The 5,793-nt window shown below is 31.9% G+C and overlaps 1 pseudogene; it reads left to right on the forward strand.

Moving 5' to 3' along the window:
* The first annotated feature begins 477 nt into the window (after positions 1-477).
* LOC120596671 (uncharacterized) lies at positions 478-596 on the forward strand (annotated as a pseudogene).
* The last annotated feature ends 5,197 nt before the right edge of the window (positions 597-5,793 follow it).

The raw sequence follows: 5,793 nt of genomic DNA on the forward strand, positions 1-5,793 counted from the left end.
TTAACTGTTTATTTAAGACTTTGGCCTGTTGTTAGTAGTGTCCACAAAGTATGTGTTAAGCAAATAAATGAAAGGGTTAAATCCTCATCTTTAGACTTTAATTTGCAATAGGTGACCCCAAGCTCATAAACACTATTTCTTTCATTTTGATATCAACCTAGAAACATTTTAAGCTTTTGAATTATTTATTTTAAATGATGGGATCCAATGTCACTTTGTATTTGAGGATAAAATATATTTTCTAATGTATAATTAAACACAGAGAAGAAAAGGTCCTTTTCTTCTTCAATCTTATAAATGATGAGAGACTCAGTCCCAGATTAATAAGTCTCGTCACAGGATCTTATTTGAATCTCTGACAAACAACTTTGCTGAAATTCTAAGCCAGGTAGTTTGTGCTACACTTTGTTAAAAATACCACCACCAACAAAAACAAAAAAAAAATCTTTGTAGCCTAGCATTAAAATACACATTCAAGTCTATAGCCATGCCACCTTGAACAAGCCCAATCCCGTCTGATCTCAGAAGCTAAGCAGGGTAGTGACTGGTTAGTACTTGGATGAGAGACCACCTAGGAAGACCAGGTGCTGTAGGCTTAAAAAATAAGGGATTGTAAACTGACAAAATCCTTGCAATCTGTAAGGTTAATCAAGGGTTGCCTTGCCTAAATAAATAAATAAATAAATATTAAAAAATTTAAACATTAAAAAAATAAAATACGCATTCAATAAAGATTGACTCAATGGCCTACTTCAGAATTGTAGGTGACATGAAAATGGAAACCCTAATGTTTGGCCTCTTTATGGTGCAGTTCATCTCAGTAGTATGGACAGTGCAGTATTTGTCACATTTCCTATGGTTCCTACCGCATCACTGAAATCCAACTGAATTTGAACCAGAATCTTGGCCTATGGCCTGTTTTGCGAGGATGTTACATGTGTGTCATATGGAAAGTATCTGATGCTGTGTTGTTCCTTGTAATAAGCTACTAAAGATTAGAGCCATGAGAACCAAAGAAACCCAAATCTATAATTATTGGCATTTGTGGGAATTGTTCTAAGAATTTTTAGCCATTTTAATCCAATTTTCTTTCTTTATGGACCTTAATGAAAAGAGAAATATACACAGAGAGCTTCAATCTAAAGCACCCTTTTATTCTCTCTTACTGGGGAATAAAAACCAGATCTATGGCTTAGCTCATATACAAATCTCATTCAAAATACAGCAAAGGAGACATAGATGCCCACAATATATTTGGTTGAATTCTGTCTTTGAACGAGTTTAAAGTTGGGCTTTGGCCACAAAACAATTATATGTTGACTTGTGGTTAGAAATTTAATTTAAGAGATTTTATCGGAATTCTTACAGAGGCCAAGTTTGTAAATAGTACTTCTAATGACAGAATTTATCATACTCACATTATGTATTTTTTTTGGAATTACATTGTTCTGGTTTTATCATAGTTTTACATATGAGATGTGACCATGAAGAAATGCAGTTGATTTATTTTATTATGATCTGTGTATTGTTAAAGTAAATGCATTGATTATATATTCATTCAGGTAATTCTGCTTTAAATACTATTTTAATATCTGTTCTTTTTAAATTGTTAGTAAAGTTAGTTAACTAAAGGAAAACTTGCATTATTGCTTTAGTGAACTTGAGTTTTACCCCCCCAAAAAAGATGTATATTTTAGTTTACTTACCCATAATTTTAGTCATTTATTTATTTATATTTTAAACATATATACATACACATTATATATACATAATTTTGTAACAGATAACAGATTTGGCTTATTTAAAAAAAAAATGAAAGAAATCTACCCTGCTTTTAGAAATTGCAGATATTTCACACTGAAGTTATTCAAAAGAATAAAAGAAAATGCTGAAGATTCTGAAGAAAATTGGAATTTAGAGGAGTTTTGATTAAGATTACATATGTCAGAAAACAAATACAACCTAATGTGCTAAAGCAAAAAAAAATAACACATGAATAAATTATTCCTTGTTTACATTTCTAAAACAAACAAATTGGTTGTTTATCTAGCAGGTTGAGCCTTGTCTATAGGTCACTAATGACCATTAAAAATGAAACAGTTGAACCATTATGTGGAATCTGTTTTCATTTCTGACTTCCATGACTGAGTACAGATATTGTATATACTTAAATTTGCCTATGGAGATTCTCTGAATTGCTTAATGGCATGACCAGTGGCTAGCTCCGCCCCATATTAACTGTCTATAACAAATTCTCTGAGTGACTAACATCCTCCAGTTGTTATATCTATTCTCATGAAAATGTATAAATATAACATTGTAGTTTATTTTAAGGATGTTGTTTGTTAAAATCACTGCCACATTTAGAATATTATCCATTCATTTTATGCATGCATTTTCACTTAAAAGGTGGGTTTAAAGCCATTCAACTTTGTTGATGTGAGGGTAATATCTGAAATAAGACTTACAGCCACAAGCAGACTGATGGGCATGACAGTGCTATATATTTATTTTGTTTTCAAGATTAACTCTATAAATTTTTCACAAAGACCTTGTCCACAATTTCTTTATGAAATGTTGCTTGACTAAAATCTCCACTATCAATTTAACGAGAGTTGTGGATAGTGTAAACATGACTAATATGTATTTATATCATGGACCATTTGCTGAAATTGGTGCATTAAATAGGTTATTAAATTAGTATATATCGACTTTATTCAAAAAATTAAAATATGATCAAAAGGTAAGAGCTTTGATGTTCTATCAGAAGAATCAAAAGCAAAACTTTCTGATATAAATAGCTTTACTGGATGTGTTTTATTTGGCCACAATTAACAGTCTTTGGAGATAACGCAGAATTACAAAACCATTTTTAATCCCCCAAATGATTTTAAAATGAAAGCTTCTTAGATAATAAATGTTAATAAAAATATTTAGTAGCTCCTATACATATTTATTTCTGATCACCAAGATTTAAATTTCATATGATATAATAATAAAATCTATCAGGTAAAATGTTTGCAATTTTGGCCTATTAGTTTTACTAGCATTATATAATCTGTCCAAACTGGATGGTAGTTCACCATTACTTAAGGAAGTGAATGAATGAATGATATTTATAAGTGTCTGTGACAGACAGAATAATCTCTATAACAATTTTATATGAAAATACTAATTGACAACGGCTCTCTGCTAAAGGATTTCTATGACATTCATCTAATCATCATAGAAGAGCAGATATAAGCTTCAACTTGAGAGTTATAGAAGAACAGCTATTCCTACCATTCAGTTTAGCATTAGAAATTATAGGCCAGGTTAGACATGCTAATACAACTAATAGTCCAGGATTACTACCATCCTACCTAATGAATGTTACACTTATATCAGCTTAAAATAAAATCTCAGTTGTCAGTATATCCATAGCTTCATCAGATTCTATTCCTTTTGCCAATGTCATTTTAACACATTCTCAAAATAACTGTAATCATCTTTCTCTGGTGGACAGGTAGGCAGTGTTATTCTAAATTTTCATCCTAGAACAATTTACTAAGGGTACAATCATGAATGGGCCGACAAAATTTAGCAAATTAATCCTAAACATTATTAAATTAAGAAAGCCTCTCTATGATTATAGTCACAAGACATTAGAGATGTAGGTCTGAAGAGCTCTCATCATCTCAAGAAGTATGACAATAATATTCCTTTTAAGGCTTTGATTTGTGAGCAATGCTATTTCATGAACAGATACTGAGCGTTTACATTTACTGTCAGAAAAACGTAGATTGAAAGAATGTACTTGTGGTACAAAAGTCACACAATAAGGGCTTTATTCATCTGATAACTCAAAACCATTGCCTAGAACATTTTAGTCACTTTTATTAATAAACATTTTTATTGGCTATTTCTGTTACCACATGGAGTGACGTGAAATCTGCTGTTGCCCCAGCAACATGGAGGTGGTCCTCAGTTCTTCCCCAATGAATCAGTAAAGAATTACAGGTCACCGAGATTTAGAAAAAGTAAGATTTATTGAAAGTACATTTTAGAAGCAGACGGTCACGCCAAGGAAGGCTGCAGCCCCATAGAATTTGTGAGGTAAAAAGACAAAAGATAGAGTTTACTCCAAAGGAGGGATGGGTTACCAGCAAAGAGAGCTGTAACAGCATAGAATTCAGGAAATAAACCTTATATTGTGGCCGTGATGTGTGGTTACAGAGGCGGTGCTAGATAATTGGAATGCAAAATCATTTTGATTGCCATTTGGCTGCTATGCAATTCTTTGCCTACTGGGCATGAGGTTGCCCAGAATTCAGCTTGTTATAATTAGATTCATGAACTTCTGGGCATAGGCATGATATTATAATGATAGTATAATGAAGCTAGATGAAATGAACATCAGAGTAGTCCTTACTGTGCAAGCGTGTGTGGCCAGATTAAACCACAGATAGGTTTATGGCCCTTCTTTCTTTTGTTCCTCAGGATGCAGGGGTGATTTATAACTATAAAATGGGTGTTCCAGGGAGGTCTTAAGGAAGGTCTCTGGGCTGGGCCTTCATTTCTTTGTTTCCCTTCGCTCATGTCTATCTATCTCACATTACATGAACATGTGTCCTTTCAAATGACACAAAATACAATACTCAACTCAATATGGACACGTTCAACAAAACATGAACAGGCTTTGGGTATTTTGTTTCATTTATTATCCATAATTGCTTTAACTCTTTTTAAAATTACTTAAGCATTTTCTATATGCAACAAATGGGAAATTTTAGTGTGGTCAAACTTTGTTAATTTTAGAGGTATAAATTAAAGTAGATTTATTTTTATATAGGTTCCTAGATTTTGCTTGGCCTATATTAATTAGGTTTACTTACAATGGAAACTGTGTACTTGAAACTTTATAGCTAATGCTAATTCATTGCTACTGTAGAGAGCTGACATAGAAGGAATAATTTATTTGAATGTATAGACTTGGCTATCTTTTTCAATTGCCTAAATATTATAATGATATTTCTTTTGCCTCAAATGAGACATTAAAAATATTAGTTAAATGGAATGTTTGATAGCATATATTTTAATTTTAACTAATTTATTTACTCAAATTTTAACTGACTGTATTATAATTGTCATTCTTGCCTTCTAAAATTAATTTTTATTTTATGTATATTAATATTAATATATTTTGAAGTAAAAAATCCACATGAAATACATTTAATGAATTCATCCTAAATTTTGTCATAAAATGTTTTTCAGTAAGAATCTCCCAATAAATGTGAAAGTCCTTCTAGAAGATAAAATGTTCTGTTTTAAAAAATCAGCATCAATTACCTCTTTAACTGAAAGCTTATTAAGCAGGGAGCCACATAAGAGAATGAAGCATTCAACACATAACTCTTCCCAGCAGGTTAGTAGAGAGAAACAGTGTTTGCCATTCTTTGTTCACTCACGTAGAAAAGGTCTGAAAGGCTCCTACACATGCCTGAAAGTCAGCCTGGGGTTTCAGAAGCATCTATTCTCCTGAAGGCAGAAAAAAACACAGTGAAAGGAAGAGATGGTACTGATCTTATGTACTTTACACGTTTGCCATAGGCAGAACCAAAGAAATACAATACGCTTATTTTAAACTTTTTTACTTTTTTCTTTGAGGAGAGGCTATAGACATGAGCAACAAAACTAAAATTCATTTTTAGAATCAACACTATTCATTTAGGTGAAAATATATGATTAGGATAATTTAGCTTTCTAATTAAAATCCTGATTTAGGAGACTATGATTTGCAGCTCTCTCTTGCTT

Source organism: Pteropus medius, unplaced genomic scaffold, assembly GCF_902729225.1.
Source record: "Pteropus medius unplaced genomic scaffold, Ma_sr-lr_union100, whole genome shotgun sequence".
Lineage (NCBI taxonomy): Eukaryota > Metazoa > Chordata > Mammalia > Chiroptera > Pteropodidae > Pteropus > Pteropus medius.